This window comes from Strix aluco, chromosome 3 (genome assembly GCF_031877795.1).
Source record: "Strix aluco isolate bStrAlu1 chromosome 3, bStrAlu1.hap1, whole genome shotgun sequence".
Lineage (NCBI taxonomy): Eukaryota > Metazoa > Chordata > Aves > Strigiformes > Strigidae > Strix > Strix aluco.
The window spans coordinates 95856577-95875498 of NC_133933.1; the positions used below are offsets into that span (position 1 = coordinate 95856577).

General features: G+C 39.7%; 1 long non-coding RNA gene across 2 annotated transcripts; it reads right to left on the reverse strand.

Annotated features, from left to right (window-relative positions):
* Positions 1-17021: 17021 nt before the first annotated feature.
* Positions 17022-18898, reverse strand: LOC141921289 (uncharacterized). 2 transcript variants are annotated; one of them, XR_012622634.1, is made up of 2 exons: positions 18579-18898; positions 17022-18242 (listed from the first exon to the last, which is right to left on the reverse strand). It is a non-coding gene; the product is annotated as an uncharacterized LOC141921289 (long non-coding RNA). The 2 variants fall into 2 exon arrangements; XR_012622635.1 differs by having other exon boundaries at positions 17022-18275.
* Positions 18899-18922: the final 24 nt, after the last annotated feature.

Here is an 18922-nt window from a genome sequence, read left to right on the forward strand (position 1 = left end):
AAGAAAATTTAAACTAATTCTCTGCTTTTGGTGATGGAAGGCAGATGACTGTAACAAAACCTGTGGCCTTATGAGAAGGAAAGTCTATATTGTTATTCAGTGATACATACTTGATAGTCCAGCACAGTACTTCTCATTTGCTTTCTGATGTTGAAAGTCTTGATTTAGACACTACAGTCATGGGAAGTTTAATCAACTGAACTTTTTCACAGAATCATCAAAGTGCTATCTCTAAGCATTTGTCAATGTATGGGTTTATCGTTCCTGTGAGGAGGGGCTTTGTATACTCTCATCATTTTGTGTGGATAACTGAGAGATTAGTTGCCTAATCCTATCTAGACAGTTGGAGTTCTTGAAATGACCCTTTTAATTTAGGTTTAATTTAGGTGTGAGCATCACAGGACACTGACACATCTCTGGACAGGCTTATTTTAGGGGACCTCCTTTTACTGAATGCCTAGAAGGTGGGCAGAAGTTGGTTCCTTAAACTAATCTCACAATATCCTAATGTAGTAATTGTGGCATAAAATTCTTCTGTCGGCTTGACCAGATTAGGAGATTCAGCTCAGTGACAGAGTTCTGTTAGAAGCATTTAACAACAGAAAATCTGCTTGGGTGCAGTTTAATGAAACACTGTCCTGCTGCTTCATATAACGTTTATGTTTTTTCAAAAATGCTTTGTTAAATGTGATGCTTTCCTGTCTTTTTCCCCTATGTGTCAAGTTTTCAGAGAAATTTTCAAAGCATTGTATTAGGTTCTAGAAGACACTTTTAAAAATTAGAATGGTCGCACATTCAAACATATAGAGCTAGAGTCTTCATGGGCAACTGGTGATCTGCAGAGCATCTTCAGGAAGTATGTAAGTAATTTAGTTTTGAAGCAGCACTTGAAAGTGCCAGGTGCTGCATCTCAGCCACAAAAAAACTTGCATCATCAGTATTTAATGACTGGTGCTTCACACTTGAACACAAGGTTTGGAGGGATCCCTGACAGTGGTATTTTGTCCTTTGTGGGATGTAACAGATGAGTAGTTCAAGGTACATTAAAAAAAAAAATAATAATTGGGAAGGATGGACTGTTTTTAAGTTTAAAGAAGGCAGGTACATCAGAAACAAGACTTAATGAATGATCAAACAAAAGTGAGTTAAAGGGCCACCTTCCCTTAGCTTGATATAATTTCGGTTGTTACTTTCTGTGGCTTCCCTGTCCTTGACTGACCTTGGGCTAGTTGCGTATGTCAGCACAAGGTTACACTTGGTATTTTGTCTCTTCAGATGGCAAAGGCAGCTTTTTCTGAATGCAGAATCGTGCAGATGAGATACAAACGTAAGGGGAATGCTAATGGCAAATTAACCATTATGCTAAAAGGCGGCAAAAATTAAGTTGTTTTGCTACATTTTGCTCAAGTCTCAAAAGTTTGAGAGTTAGTTCATCTGTTTATAAGTGCAAAAAGGAAAAAAAAGAAGGAAAGGGAGAAGGAATGGCGAGAAAATAATAGGATCCCTTATTAGGGAAATATTAGGAAAATAAAGGATTCCTTATTAGAATAAATAACATACATATGTAAGAATTAAATTTCTAGTGGAATAGGAAAAGTTTTTTGGGGTTTTTTGTATGCTCAGTTCTGTGATTTTTTTTTTTTTTTTTTTTTTTAAATGTAGTTTTAGAAGGGGAAAAGACGATCACTTAAATGTTGAAGGGAGAACATGGTTTAAAATCAAAGCAGTTCTACCATCCTACAGTATACATTGTGATACCAAGCCTTAACAGCCACAATGTTGATTAAATTTCTACTGAAATTACACAAAATTTATATAACCCTAAAGAGATGATACAACTGAGAAACAAGTGGCCATTCTGTATTCTATAAAGGTAAGGTGTCATCAAATGAGAAAGGGCAATATAATCTGAAATGAGAAGGAGCCTGTCTCTTCTGAATAAATTGCTTTTGACCTGGCTGCTGTCGTGGACCTGTATTTTCACTTGTATCATTGTATCTGGAATACTGCTGGGCAGCTGGCTGGTATCAGATTTAAAGTGACCATTTAGCCCATTATGTCAATTTATATTAAATAGGTCGGTAAACATCTATATTTGAATCAAAGCACAAAAAGATACAGGAGGCTGTCTATAAACATGATCAGTGGCAAGAACTCTGTCATCCTCCAGGCTTAAGGTTTATTACAATTCTTTTCTTGTAGGAAAGCTTGAAGAACACTTTCACTGCTGGTTAAATTGCTGCATACGTAACGGTCAGGAGACGCACTAGAATGTTCAGTGCCATTATTTTTTTGTAAAGGCAAGAATTTTCTACTGCTGTTCTCCATGATAAACACACTTCTTGCTTTATTCAGAAACTCTGAACTTACTGTAAAGCTGTTATTTGGCCAGGTATAGCCAAATTGTCTTGCCAAATTGCCACCAAATGTCCTTTATAATGTCTAATTCTGCATTTATAATCAATCAGAATTAAATAATTAGGGCTTTCCTATAGAAAATGGACAAGATGAGAACTGGTTTGATCTATTACTCCCTTTATGATGGACCATAGTATTAGCAACAATGTAGTTCATATGTAACAAGCAGAGACTAACAAGTGTTTGAGTAGTACAGCAAAATAATCTCTTTTTGTAAGCACCTTCAAAGTGGCTATAAATGCCTTCTGGTGAAAAATGACTTAACTAACTACATCTCAAATTTGTCTATTGATACTAATTAGTCTCATTTTTTTCCAAATGTGAATGGAAGAGCTTATTTGCATACCTGCTAAGATAAGGATAAAGTTAGTAATTTAAATTCATGCTCAAAAAAGAAACTTGTGTGCATGAGGCCATTGTGCTTAATGTTAGTACTGCATTTAAGTTACAGCAGTATAACTTGTAGGATTTGTTTTATCACTGTTTTGATTCTCATTCAGAAATAAATTTCAGACTTGTGGCCCAGAAAAAAGTGAATTTGTATTGGATGATTTCAGGTACTAAGCTGTCTGATATGAATCTTCTAATCATGAACAATTTAATGGAAAGCAATATAATTTAAGATGACAATACAGTGACTGGAAGTGGTGATCTTGTCAAAGTCCTCAGTCTGTTTCTAAAATGAATGTAAAATGTTACTCTGGTTCCTCACAAAGAAAAGGTTGTAGCACAAGAATTTTTGCATTATCCTGGGACTAAGGTGGAAGGCCATTCTAAGCTTGCTTTAGAAGAATCAGAATAAAACATCGTAAGGATCTAATTTCTTCAAACCAAACCCCTCCTAATTTCTTACATTACGTGTAACAGGAATATTCTGTAACGAGGTGGAGGATGTGAACCCTTAACACGAAGGCATTCATAACCAGCTTAAGAAACTGATGTATGTATGTCAGTCGCATCTAGAATAATTGAGAACAGGAAAGCAGTGGGTCTGGAGAATTTTTGTGATTCTGCTTACAGTAATTTTAAAGATGGCTGTGTATTATTCCCAAGAGGAAGGGGTGCTGCTACTGTGGCAGCTGTGGGTTGTCCCAGGATGAGGTTGGGAGAAAGTTCCCTCACGGTTGGATGTGGGAGAGGAGATGTGTGAATACTCTGCAGTGACTGCGAAGCGATGTTGTTCTGTGGAAGACCAGCTGGAGGGAGAGGGAATAGCAAAAGGGAAAGAAGTCTGACCCTGTAATCTGGGTGGGTGGGTGTGGAGGAGGAGATCTGACGCAACACAGGAGAAGCATTTTTCTAGGAATAGGTACAAGAGAGAAACACAGCAAAATTCTTTGCATGTGTAAGCAAGCCTTGAATGTCACTAGATTTATTGTTTCTCCTCAGGTCTTTTATCAGCAATCCAGTTACTGAGGGTACTTTACTTTTTTTTGTTCCCTCTGAGATATACTTATGGTAAATCTTCTAACTTTAACTTTTTCTACTTCCTTGAGGGCATTTTTGCACTTAAGAATCATTTGTGTGTCAGTGCCAAATTTCCACCTGTAGGATAACTACTAGTTGTGTTGATGAACTTCTGGAGTCTTTCAGGAAGCTTTGCCTGCTTCACTTGCCAAGACAACTAGGTATGTGAAAGTTTAAACGATAAGGTAATTCTGAGAGACGGCATCCAGAACCTGTTTATTACAGTTTACCACATCATACTACACAGCTTTATAAATGTATTACACTCAATTTGAAAATAATTTTTGAGTCCACAGCCAAGCATGGCATTCGTGGTGAGAGGGTTCAGTGAGCTCGGACTCCTTTCCAAAGCCAGCAGGAGAGCATCCTTCATGATGTGAATGAAAGTCTATGTCAACTTTTCAGCTCATCTTAAAACAAGAGCAGAAGATAAAAATTTTTATGCCCTTTTTTGTCATGGAGGTGATCATCTAGGATAAGCAGCCTGGCATCAAGATGCTACTGAGAATCTGCTATCTACATCAGTGGCAATAGATACCAGCCTCTGAGGTGAGATGGAAGGTTACAAATTAAGACAGAGAACCAGGGGAAGGCCTTGTGAACTTAGCACCTCTGCTACTACTTTGAGACTTCTTTATAGAGTGGCCATGCACCAGATGTGGGTTGCTTGACCTCAGCAGCCAGAGGTGAAGTGTGGGCCATGAATTCACAATGTGTGCGTAGCATAGTGGTAGCTCATCTAAGAGAACAAGGTGACTGCTGCAGGTTATTCTGATACCGTGCAGCAGAGAAAGGCACTCTTCCAAGAGGATGCATAAGGATAGATTTGGTTGTGACACTTTTGGCAGCTGATTCTGTTAAATGACTACAGTGAATCAGAAAGCTGGTGATAATTACTCAAAGGTAGTGGATGTGGATAATGTTAATAGGAATTAATTACAAGAGACAGCTCTCTGGTAGTAGAGATGCCGTTAGGACTATGGGAAGTGTATGCAACTGATTTTAAATGTTGAGTTGCATGTGCCAATTGCAGCAGCAGTTGAATATAGTTGTAGAGGTATCCCAAAGACCAGTGAAAAATGAAATTGTATTTCTAAGCTGATGTCACTCTCAGTGATGAAACTGCAAGGGGAATCACTGCCATGCAAGTTTTAAATAACTGATGTTAGAACACGTTTCTTCAGCTCTGTCAAGCCGCTGTCCCATTGATACTTGCACGATCACAGGGGTGTCTTTAACATTTTTGAAATGTTGGATCTTTTAAGTGAAAACAACAGTAAGGTTCTTCATCTGATGAATGTTTCAGTGTTAGGATTGGGGTCATCCTTCCATGGTGGTGTGGTGCTTTATGTCTGTTGATCCTAAAACACATGAAGTGATATGTAGAAAGCAGCTTGCAGCACAAGTACTGCAATCAGTGACTGATTCGGTTTATCGCTAATAACAATAGCCTTGTTTTATATCAACAAGCATGGAAGATACTGACTGTTCCCTTTATTTCATGAAGCAGTTAGACTATGCATTTGGTATCATATCTCTCTTTAGAACAGTACATCTGACATGTTTAGCAGATTGATACCTTTTATGTTATTGTTGGACTGCGAATAAAGGGCTCTGTTATTTATTACTTTTCTCAAAACTGGGTGTTCCCCCTTCCCCCAATAATCTTATTTTCATCAGATAAGAACAAGACAGCAAGAAGCTTTACATCCAAATCCCATTTAAGGAGTCTTTTCAATGCTTTTCACGCACTAGCCCTCCTGTGCCTAGTAAGGTCAGACAAAGTCTTTTAGCATCTCCTTTGCAATATCCCTCAAGCACTTTTAAATAGATTTGTTGCAAATATCTGCAACCAGCTCTTGACTACCTCTAACTATAGATCATTACCAGTTCAGAACACTGTAAATGTTTGAGACATACTGTGAATCTTCCTGACAGCTGTTAATTTATTTTACCTCCATTTAATGTTACATTGTTTTCTTTCAACTTCTTGGCAGTTTTATACTTTCTATTTTCCAGGTTTGTTTTCCACATCAACTCTTCTTCAGTGATCTTTAGTGTGGCCCTGAGAAGCTTTTATGATCATTTTAAGCATTTCAGAGTTTTCTTATTATTTGCTAGACAGAATGAAGAATCAAATAATTTGGAGGCTGAGAAAAAATGGACTGAGATGTATTAGGGTTTGTTACAAACTAGCTAGGATTTATGTCAGCCTCTAGAACTTCCTAACAGAGGACATCTGTGTTGGACATATTCCATATTTTATATACTACACCTCACTAAAAAGACATCTGCTTATTTAGAAGTAAAGCACAATGGCAGTCTGTGGTTGTTTGTCACAAAGGCTGTGACTAGCTAGCAAATTAGAAGGTGCTGGGGCACAGAGCTGGAGACTTGAAGCCTGCTGCTTACACTGTTAAAGTGTCATCAGCAGAGGCCCTGCACTTGGTCTGCACCGAGCAGGATTCTCCCAAGCAACCCTTGGCATGGTGCAGGGATTAGCTCAGCCCCAGCTGACAGTGAAGATGCAGCCGTCCTGTTTTGGTGGTTAAAAGAGTTTAATAATATGGATATGGTCACTGGCATGAGACAGTTGGCCTCAGAAATAGAGCGGGCACTAATAGTCTTCAGTTTACTTGTATGGGTAGAATTCAAAATTGAGGAATGGAACAACAAGTACTCCTTACCTTCTGCATACAGGAATTCAAAATTTTGTTGTCTGTAAATATGTCGTGACCTGCCCTTCTACAGAGAGTCCTACACTATTAGAAGCATCCAACAGTGAATGAACTGAGAGGTACACACACCACTCTCCTGGAGGGAGGAGAAAAATCCAAGGATGCTGGCTGCCGAAAAATTTCAAATTGAAAGTCAGGGTTGGGAGTATATGGTATCAACACATTTTGGAGTTACACTTAATCAGATGAAATCTTGGATGCACTGAGAGTGGTGGACCCTAAATCAAAAAGTCAATTTCAGTTGAGGGTTTTTCTAATTTTACTTGAATGTTAATTACTTAGTTTAGATTAAAAGACCCAAAGAAAGGGATTTAGGGCTTCTAATTTGGACTGGGTTTGCTAGCACTTGTAGAGGACTTCAAAAGAAAAGGACTTTAACTGGAAAAAACAGAGCAGAGATGCTGCTATGTTGTTAGAATTTAAGAAGTGTGTAGTGTTTTGTTTTTAAATGAGATTAGGTAGGTGAATACCTCTTTCTGATTTTTTTTTTTAAGAACATTTACTACTTTGAAAATACATTTTAAGCAATAAACAACATCAGGGCTTGGGTCTGGGCATTAGAAATCAGCTGCTTATGTTATTAAAATTGTCAGCAACTGTCTTGCAGGGTCTGAGGAGAAGAAGAATCATCATCATAGAATGGTTTGGGTTGAAAGAAACCTTTAAAGATCATGTAGTCCAACTCCCCTGCAATAAGCAGAGACATCTTCAACTATACCAGGTTGCTCAAAGCCCCCTCCAACCTGTTTTCTACCACCTCTCTGGACAACCTGTTCCAGTGTCTCACCACCCTCACTGTGAAAAATTTCTTCCTTATATCTGTTCTAAATCCTTCTCTCTTTTAGTTTAAAACAGTTACCCCTTGTCCTATCACAACAGGCCCTGCTAAAAAGTTTGTCCCCATCTTTTTTGTAAGCCCCCTTTAAGTACTGAAAGGCTGCAATAAGGTCTCCCAGGCATCTTTTCTCCAGGCTGAACAACCCAACTCTCTCACCCTGTCCTCATCCCCTATGATCATATTCATGGCCCTTCTCTGGACCTGCTCGAGCAGGTCCATGTCCTTCTTATACTGAGGGCCCCAGAGCTGGACACAGTACTCCTAAGTTTCACAGAAGCGGAGCAAAGTGGGAGAATTGCCTCCCTCGACCTGCTGGACACACTTCTCTATGCAGCCCAGAATGTGGTTGGCTTTCTGGGCTGCGAGTGCACATTGCTAGGTCATGTCTGGCTTTTCATCCGCCAATACCCCCAAGTCCTTCTCAGCAGGGCTGCCCTCAAGTCCTTCATCCTCCATCCTGTATTGATACCAGTGGTTGCCTCAACCCATGTGCAGGACCTTGCACTTTGCCCTGTTGAATCTCATGAGGTTGACATGGGCCCACTTCTTGAGCTTGTCCAGGTCCCTCTGGATGGCAACCTGTCCCTCAGGCATGTCAACTGCACCACTCAGCTTGGTGTTGTTGGCAAACTTGCTGAGGTGCACTTGATCCCACTGTCTGTGTCACTGTTGAAGATATTAAACACCACTGGTCACTGATCTCCATCTGGACACTGAGCTGCTGACCACTGCCCTCTGGATGCGACCATCCAACCAATGTCTCATCCACCACAGCCCACCCATCAAACCCATATTTCTCCAATTTAGAGGGAAGGATGATGTGGGGGACCGTATCAAAGGCCTTACAGAAGTCCAGATAGATGACACCAGTAGCTTTTCCCTTGTCTGCCGAGGTAGTCACTTCATCATAGAAGGCCGCTAGGTTGGTCAGGCAGGACTTGCCCTTGGTGAAGCCTGCCAGGGCTGTCTTGAATCACCTCCTTGTCCTCCACGTGCCTTAGCACAGCTTCTAGGAGGGTCTGTTCCATGATCTTCCCAGGCACAGAGGTGAGGCTGACAGGTGGGTAGTTCTTAGGGTCCTCTTTTCTACCCTTTTTAAAAATGGGTGCAATGTTTCCCTTTTTCCAGTCACCAGGGACTTCCCCTGACTGCTGTGACTTTTCAAATATCATGGAGAGTGGCTTGGCAACTACATCAGCCAATTCCCTCAGGACTCTGGGATGCATCTCGTCAGGTCCCATGGATGTATGTATGTTCAGGTTCCTCAGGTGCTCACGAACCTGATCTTCTCTTACAGTGGGAGGGACTTTGCTCCCCCAGTCCCCATCTTGAGGTCCATCCACTCAAGAGATTTTGGAAGAGAGGTTGCCAGTGAAAACTGAAGCAAAAAAGTTATTGAGTACCTCAGCCTTCTCCTTGTCTGTTATTACCGGTTTGCCAGTCTGGCAAAAGGAAGTGTCCTGCTGGGGTTTGAGAACCTACTGTAATGTTTAACTCTCGATAACCAGAAACATCAATACTAGAAGTTCAGGGGGAACCTCTGTGATTTTAAGTTACTGACTCTGAACTCTGGCATAAGTCAATTCTTCCTTAACTTGGGCATTTACCTGATGGATAGAAAGCTGCCATAATGTTTTTCTAAGGGACTGTCTGAATATTTGTTTTTCTAATTTTTAAATAGCTTCCCTATAGCACAGGTGACTTACCTGGATTTCTGCTTGTTCATCTGCTACTTTCTCTACACTCCTTGTTCATCCTTTAAAACCAGCAAAACCAAACCTAGAAAAACCTGATAACTAACAGGCTCTGCAGGAAATATTTTTGGTAATTTATTAGGCAACTCTTTTGTATTTGTAGAAAACAAATTTTCCAGAATTCTCTGAAACTTAACTATGTCTTGAAATTTAAGCTTTGAGACATAAAGTTCTGATGAAATTGTGATTAACAGGATCCGTGTGATCCTTTCTTTAAAAAGACAGTATATTATTTTCAATGCTACCTAGATTTCATGTGGGTAATTCCTCTTGCAGCTCAACAGAACAGCCCCCCTTGTTCTTCTCAAACCCTATGATTTCTGTGAATTGTATTAGACTACGTGGGAGAAATTATGTTTTCTATTTTTGTTTCTCAAATTGTTTGAATTTGCTATTTTACTGCTCAGATCTAGAAGACAGTAAACTCTGAAAACCTCAGCTTTCATTTCTAAACAAAAAGAACCTTCGTATTTTTAGATAAGGATTTTGAAGGGTCCCAACTCCTCAAATGCTAACATGCAGGTTTGGCATGACTTATATTTTAACTAGGTGATTCAAACTTTAGTTGCATTTAGGTGGAAACATCAATTAATCCTACACAGTAATTTCTCTTTTAAAGCACTTTCAAACATATGCACAAAAAAACCTGATACATAGACTAAATAAACGTAGCTTTATTATAACTAGAATAACCAACTCTAAAATTAGAACTGTGTTAAAAATAAATACCTGTGTATTTCTTTAAATGCACAATCTAGTCTTTGTATGACATCGTGTTTCTTTACATTAGCTGATTGAGTTTTAGTGTTACTCAGGGCTTTACTTATAAGGGCCTGCCAAGAAGCAATTAGTAGTAGTCAAACTTGATGCTGAAAGATCAAGTTCAATTCCTTTTTTATTTGATCGTGGAAGTCTGAGCTTTAATAAAATGCACATGTGCAAAACTAGCAGTGTGCTAATGGACCAGAGCCTGTTGCAAGAACACCCATCAGTGATGAGCTGACCCAGAGCTGGGTGAGAACATGTATAACAGTCTAACTATAAAATAATCTTTACATTATTTTACCATTCAAAATGTAGATACTTAATTCTCCAACAGTAAATGTTTCTGGGTGTCTGAAAGACTTCTGAGTGTGCCCAAAGCTGCCTGTTCTGACTAGCTCACGATCCACACGTCTTCTGCTTGTCTCACTTGTGCACCCCATTCATGGAGCATTTCCAGAGCATGTTTACCAAACAAAGTCCCAACCAAAGTGGTGGTTGTGTCTTTCACACAACAACTTTGTGGTTTTCATCCACTCTGGTGCGCAGAGGGATCCAACTTCAGTTCAAATTCTTCCACAGAGAAAACAGTATTTTGTACCTCCAAGGAGAATGAGCTAGCCACTCAGGTAAATATCTTCGAAAGAGGGTTCTTCTTAGCCTCTGTTAAATAAGCTGCTCCACTTTGCATGGGAAAACTACACATTAGTTGAGCTAGAGTGATCATCATCTTTTAATCTTGTGGTAGGTCCTCACCTGGGAAAAGGGAGGCACATATGCCAGTCTCCATCTTACATTAGTATTAGGTTAAAAACAAGGAAGCAAACAAAAAACTTAACCAGCATCACATATATGCAAGGGTCATTGTCATGATTAGACAACATACTTCCTGCCTCTGGTACTCTTAAAACCTGTAAAATCAAGAGATTGATTCAATGATTTTAAATCAGTGGTTACCTTACACAGTTTATATTGCAATTGGTCCACCATGCCTACCTGGCACACCTAACCTTTTCTACAGTTTATCTGGGCAAACTGAAAAATATAAAATAATCCTTTCAAGGCACCAAGTAGATGCTATAGAGGAATACAAAATATTGAGAAATCCGGATCAGCAGCCCAGAACTTTCTCAGAAGACTGAATAATAAATGGAGATCAGAGTCTCAGTGATGTGTATTTCATGGATGATTGACAAATCACATATGCTACACAAAGTAGGCACTGTCAGCCAAATGGTTCAATGCTAACAGCACTAAAATCTTTACTGTAAGTGCAAATATTGGTACTACTTGCACTACATCATTACTATTTTGGGGAAAGCAGATATTTCAACCACATAGAAATAAAAATACTTTGCAGCTCTAAATGAAATCAAACAACACTAAAAGGAAATACTCTGGAAAAACTAAGGATTGTCTTAAAGCTAGCAACATAGCAAGGCTGTGTTGGATCACACTGATGATCTTTATAATTATGTATGTGTAGTGTCACGGCACGTTCTTACCTATAGAAGTGTCAGTTCTTCTGAAGACTGCTAAAATCCTTGCTTTAGTGATTTCTGAGGCAAAAGTAAAGCCAGGATGGCTATCTTTTGTTATGGGGAAGAAACATAATTTTTAATTTTAAATCTTTCAACTATTTCAGTTATTGAACTATGTCCTAGAGTTTACACAAGATCAAGCTTTATCTTCTCTGAAACAGAGAAATTTTGTATGCCACACTTAAATATTACCTCTTCCAAATACTTTATTCCTTTTCCTTGGTCTTTAATCCTATTCCTAGAGTATTTTTTCTTGATTCTAACTATTTTCCTCATATATCACAGAATCACAGAATCGTCTAGGTTGGAAAAGACCTTGAAGATCACCTAGTCCAACCATTAACCTAACATTGACAGTTCCCAACTACACCATATCCCTCAGCACTAAGTCGACCCGACTCTTAAACACCTCCAGGGATGGGGACTCCACCACCTCCCTGGGCAGCCCATTCCAATGCCTAACTACCCGTTCTGTAAAGAAATGCGTCCTAATATCTAGTCTAAACCTTCCCTGGTGCATCTTGAGGCCGTTACCTGCTATTGCTTGTTACTTGGTTAAAGAGACTCATCCCCAGCTCTCTGCAACCTCCTTTCAGGTAGTTGTAGAGGGCAATGAGGTCTCCCCTCAGCCTCCTCTTCTCCAGACTAAACAACCCCAGTTCCCTCAGCCGCTCCTCGTACGACATGTGCTCCAGACCCTTCACCAGCTTCGTTGCCCTTCTCTGGACACGCTCGAGTAATTCAATGTCCTTTTTGTAGTGAGGGGCCCAAAACTGAACACAGTAATCGAGGTGTGGCCTCACCAGTGCCGAGTACAGGGGTAAGATCACTTCCCTGTCCCTGCTGGCCACGCTATTTCTGATACAAGCCAGGATGCCATTGACCTTCTTGGCCACCTGGGCACACTGCTGGCTCATGTTCAGCCGGCTGTCAATCAACACCCCCAGGTCCCTCTCTGACTGGCAGCTCTCCAGCCACTCCTCCCCAAGCCTGTAGCGCTGCTGGGGGTTGTGGCTGAAGTGCAGCACCTGGCATTTGGCCTTACTGAAACTCATACAGTTAAATATATCTGAACTAGTAAGTCTTTGGAGATAAAGTGAAAGACTCAATGCAATATTCCTACAGATGTGTCATTGTTTTGTTTCACTGGTTTCATATTGGAGTTCTAAAAAAAAATTACCATATTCTCAATGTTGAATATGTAATAAATCTAACGGTCTTTTTAGAAGGTTTACTACCAGCTATCAAACAGAGCTTTTTGTCTTACAATGCTTTAGGAGCCCATAAGGAGCATGACTGACTTATATTATTTCTTCCAATAGATTATTTTGAATGTAACATCCTGAAATTTTACTTACATTGTTCTGCTCAGCTTTTCTCTGGGTAGATCTCTCTGATATTTCTTATAGTCTCCTCTGGTTTTATCTAAATTGCACAATGAGTATCTGTAAACACTGAAATATTTTTCCTTTGGCCAGTCCTGTAATTACACATTAACAAGTACATCAGACTGTATCTCTGATAACAATAGGCTGGAATCTCTCAAGTTATTACATAGATGTAAATCTTTAATAGTCCACTGTATTAACTTCAGGGCAATTTCAAGTCTATACCAAAGCTACTGATAACCAGCCCCATTCTGAAGAGTCAGAAAAATAACCTCTCATCTGTATTGTAAAAAGTTGCATTTCTAGCTTGGGACCTGGGCAGGCTTGAGAGGTGGGCCTGTGCAAACCTCATGAAGTTCAACAAGGCCAAGTGCAAGGTCCTGCACATGGGTCAGGGCAATCCCAAGCACAAATACAGGCTGGGTGATGAATGGATTGAGAGCAGCCATGAGAGAAGGACTTGGGGGTATTAGTGGATGGAAAACTGACTATGAGTCAGCAATGGGTGCTCGCAGCCAAGAAAGCCAACTGTATCCTGGGCTGCATCAAGAGAAGTGTGGCCAGCAGGTCAAGGGAGGTGATTCTCCCCCTCTACTCTGCTCTCTTGAGACCCCACCTGGAGTCCTGTGTCCAGCTCTGGGGCCCCCAACATAAGAAGGACATGAACTCACTTGAGCGGGTCCAGAGTAGGCCACGAAACTGATCAGGGGGCTGGAGCACCTCCCCTATGAGGACAGGCTGAGAGAGTTGGGGTTGTTCAGCCTGGAGAAGAGAAGGCTCTGGGGAGGCCTTATAGCAGCCTTCCAGTGTATAAAGGCAGCCTACAGGAAAGATGGGGAGGGACTCTATCAGGGAGTGTAGTGATAGGTTTAATAGTTTTAATTGGAAAGTGAGTGTTCTTAGAAGTCTAATGTGAAACCAGTGAAAGAAATCAATGACACACCTTATTTTGAGAATCTTACACTCAACAAAAATTGCCTTAGCATATTGGAATACCTTACTAGAAAGTATAGTAACAGCAAACATTTTCAAAAGTTTTCTAGAAGTAATAATCTAAGAAAATAATTGTCAATATACAAAGCAATGTAGCAAACTTTTTTTTTTTCTGCTCCTATTTCCATTATGGAGTAGCTTTCCTCTAAAATACACCCTCTATATTAATGTTTTGAAAGCTCCACTTAAATCCTTAGAGTTCTCAGAAAACTTTGAGGACATCAAATGAGCGTGGAAGTGAACATGGTAAATATCCAAGATTCTCTGTGAAGAGAAGCCCAATAGCAAACAATTAAGTATAGCTGTTTAATCATTTTTTCAAAATTCTCTGGATAATTCAGCATTGAAAGTTGTACTGTCAGACTGATCCAGTAACTTTAATTGAAGGTCTTTTACAACATACAGGAGCACAAATTAAATTGCTTTAAAACAAAACCAAACCCCTCTATGAAACAGTAGAATTCCTTTATTCAGTAGGAATTATGTAGGCCTAATTCTTAGTTTCTCTTTGTAAGGGAAGTTTTTTGTACTCAAAGATATAATAGTGAAACTGAAAGAATGTCATGGCTGGTGCAATTCATATCTATTTGGGTAACAACATACTAAAGAGATTTTTAGGATCACTGGATGAATATCAGCCAGACTCATTTACTGCTCAAAATATAAATGACATAGATCTCTTTCAGAAGCTTGATGGTAGATTCGTGGCTTATTATTTATTTTTACACAAAAATGAATGATGTCTTCATAAGTGACTTGATTTAGCTTTACTCTTCTAGCTGCACATGGGGAGAACACCTAGAAACGTGCTTGTCAGAGCATCTTCATCTATTCGTGTGCTCTTATAAAACATGAATTTGTCAGTTCTGATGGTGGTTTGGGTAATACAGATACCTAACTCTACACTACTTTTAGCCAACAGTGAGAAGCAAGCGAAAGGTTGAAACGGTGTGTTGTGGAGTAGGAAGACATGCATGTTCTAGGGTAATGGGTGCACTGAAAAAGGAAATTAAAGAATACAGACATACAGTTCACTATTTAATATCTGATACGAGCAGAATACACAGCAGCTAAACACTCTGTAAGGAGCTCCATAATTGAAAGTTTAGGTAGGTAACTGATGCAGAGTGCAGGCAGGATATTTTCTTGGCATGAAGCGTGAAAAAGTGAGTATTTAAAATAATTTTGGTATGACGCTACTTAAATTGTAGCTTATTGTTTAAAACTGCAGAAGGAATTTACTCACAGTAGTACTGTATTGTGGCTCATTTGGTTCTTTCTGAAGATATTTAATATACACAATAGTAATAAAAAAAGTTGGCTGGCCTCATAAGTACCATCACTCGCTTCTTGCCCTTGTAAGATTAATGGTTGGTTTCAAGAGTAAGAATCAACAGTGACAAGGCAAGCAACTGGTGGTCATAATTCTCGTTTGAGGTGGAAAAAACTCACACTGAAAAAACCCAAACCCCAACCAACCAACCAAGACTGAAGAAAGCTTAGTCGATGCTTTATGTTGCTCTCAACTGACCTCCCCCCTGCCAATATCGTGCTTCAAGTATTTAGCTACATTGTTCAGCTCAACAATTTGCAAACCCTAAATACTTTCCTTTTGTCTATAAAGAAAATGAAAAGAGCAAATTTCACAAGAAACAGAAGGATTTTCATGTCAAGAACTGCCACCATTAAGTTTCAAGTAATGCACTTTCTGGCTGCAAGCTATTAAACCATGCTGATAACCAATATAAACAATTACGAGGGGAAAAATATCAGTAAAAAAAACCCCAAAACTATCAAGATACAGAAAAATCAAGAAGAAACCAGAGATACTACATTCCTATCTGTCAAAAGTAACCAGTAATTCAAGAGAATTCTAACTTACCTGTATTTGGATACTTATAGCACTTTCTGGGGAAGTGGGGAACGGGGAAGAAAAAATAAAATAATGTAGAGGGAAAAAAAACCCCAACAAACAACGCTTGGGATCAGTCCAAAACTGACTAAATTTTACATATCAACTTTATTAACAGCAAAATTTAAAAAACTTCATTCTTGCTTTTTTGTAAAATTATTTTAGTGAACCTGTTCACATTTGAAAGTCACAACAGGATACAACATTTGCAAGAATATGTAAAGCTACGAGATGTTAAAACCATCAAATTACTAATTAAAATAATCTGAGACTTTTTAACTCTAACAATTGTTATAGCTGAAAAAGGAAAATAATTCCATTACTATTTTTTTTAATGCAGACTTTTCAGAGTAGAAATATCTTCTAAAAAAGTGTTAAATCTCACTGATAAAGCAGAAGTGATGTATTTTTACTTAAGGATAATGTAAGATGGCCATATCACACCAAAAAAAAGGAATTATTTGAAAGCAAAATAATCAAGGTAGTAAAAATTCAGAGATGAGGATATTTTTATCCACTTGTATACATAATGAAAACATCCCCGTTTTAACTGCAACAGGGAAAAAACACTTTTAAAATATCTCTGAAAAATTAATGTAATATTTGTGACTGCTGCAGGAATTGTTAAGACTCATTCTAATGTGCATCACCAAACAATAATAATTCTGCATCTTCTCTTCTGGCTGGTGTGACTTCCACGTTAAGCCACAAATAAACAAAAAAGCCCATCAGATTTCATCTGCAAAACGAAGTGGAATGTATGTTTATAAAAGCTGTTTATTAAATATTATTTGTACTGCTGCAGTGCTCAGGCTCAAGTCAGCAACTGGGATTCCATTTTGCTTGATGCTCTACAAAAATCAAATAAAAGACAAGAGTCCTTATTTTACTGTCAGAACAAGAACATTTTGAATCTGTGGGCTGTATTTTAAACTGCATCAGGAAAAGTTACAAGTTGCCAAAACAACAGGGAAGTTCAATATATTCAGGATAGTTTTTCTCTACTTTCAGACTTCTTAACTGTTAAAATTTCTCTGTTGCTTGGTTTATGGTTTTAGTGATGTCATGCGTAAGTATACTTTCTTTTATGTAAACATCAAGGGAAATTAAAATGTTAATCACATTATTCATGTAGCCCTTTGTTGCAAGAACCACCTATGAGAGACATTACAATACATATTTTACATCGCTAAGAAAAGACTCAAGTCACTTTATTTTTTAAATCTTTATTAAATGGTAAATATGATTTCATTGCCATTTTAATTATTTGAAGTGTGGATTTAAAATAAAGCTGAAACACAGAGTGGTTATTGTTATAAAAACTGGGAAAAAGGAAACACCCGTACATTTTTAAATATATAAAGTGAACATAGGCACAGATAAAATGATCAAATCTAGTATGCACAATTTTACTTCTCAAAAAAAACTATACTACAAAATATATTCATCCTAATGATTACAGACCGCATGTTAGATTATGATTTCAATTTTTTTTTTTTAAGGCATTTGATAATTATACATGAAAATGCATAGCTGCTAGGCATCTGCTATATAAATCTGATTTTTATCACTTTTTATAACAGGACTTTATGGAAATACGTGACATTTTCGCCTCCCTTCTCTAACCTTTCACAGTTACATTTGTGCAATAAAGCAGAAGGGTGGCTGCAGCAAGCTTTCTCGCTGTGCCAAGCACAAAGCTCAAGCAGTAGGCTCGTACACCCAGCTCGCGGGCCTTGGAAGCATACATATAAAAATGCTCAACTCAGCCTTTCCTCAGCTGCACAGAAATACAATTTAAATTGAATTTTGTTAAAAGTTATAGAGTTGAGAGCTTCAGGGTCTTTACACACAAAATATTCTTTGTCTAGTTTCTGTATCATTTCAAACATACTTTTGGTTTTGTTTCACAAGTTACATTAGTTAATAACTGGGGCAAAATAAGTACTAAAAAATGACAGCTTCCCCTGTTTACACTGATCACTGCTAAATTCATTCTTATTGTCCACAGTCACGTTCGTTCTCACAAGGCCCCAATTTGACCTGAGAAAGCACAGATGCATTGCAAACCATGAAGAAAAGTAATTATGCTCCTTTAAACCCCCTCCTCATCGGATACGGATTTTTTAAAAGGTTATTATCAGTGGACATTTTCTTTGTTTTTATTTTCTTTTCCTTTCTGACTATAAGCAGCAAATAAACAGTTACAGCACAAATCTGAACGTTTATTCGGTATCATCAAACTACCAAACATTAAATAAATGAATGATTTAATCGCTAATCAGGCTCCGTACAATGTTGCAGCCTTTCAGGAACCTTGGGTAGGTTATTGATCCGCTAGTGAATTACCTCCAGTTCAGCCATAGGTTGCAGGCATCACCATCCCTCGCTTGTCCTCGCGTTGACAACACTCCTCCTCTTGCCATAGCTCCTAGAAGCCAGAAGATTCGTCAGTCCCGCGTGTCTGATTTGGTCGGCGGCAAGAACAACGAATAAAATCGTTATTAGCCGTTTGGGTTTGGTTCTTCTTTATAAAGGAAAGTTCTCAAACCCTACGAGCCCTTCACCCTCCGCCCCGTGGCGGACCCCGGCCCCAGGCAGAGCTGCCTAGGCGGCCCCGCCAAACAACGTAGAAAAGTGTGTTTCTGGTTGTTTGGGGTTTGTTGGGGTCCGTCCCCGCCCCCCTACCCAAACCCAAGGCACGAACCCGGCCCCGGGCACGATGTTGCAAGAGCAAGAACCAACAACGCGTGACACTGGCACTTACGCGCAGTTGCCAGAGCCGCAGCGCCCCGAGGCCCCCGACGGGCTCTGAGGGAGCCCGGGGCTGCCGAAGCCCCGCGCCCGGGAGGGGCCTGGCTACGGGGGCTGGAGGAGCCGCGGCAAGCAGAGGGGAGGAGGGCCGGGCTTTCTCAGCCCGCCTCCCCCAGCGGGGCCGCGCTCCCCGGGGGCATTTTGGCTTCGCTCGCTTCCCATTTCTGCGACACTGAAACTCGGTAACTTCCAGCCTCCCCGCCGCCGCCGCCGCGAATAGCCGCTGCCCCGCCGCAGCCCCTCCTCCCCGTGCGTCGTATCCCTCCGCGTTCCGGCCGCCCGCACCTCGCAGAGAAA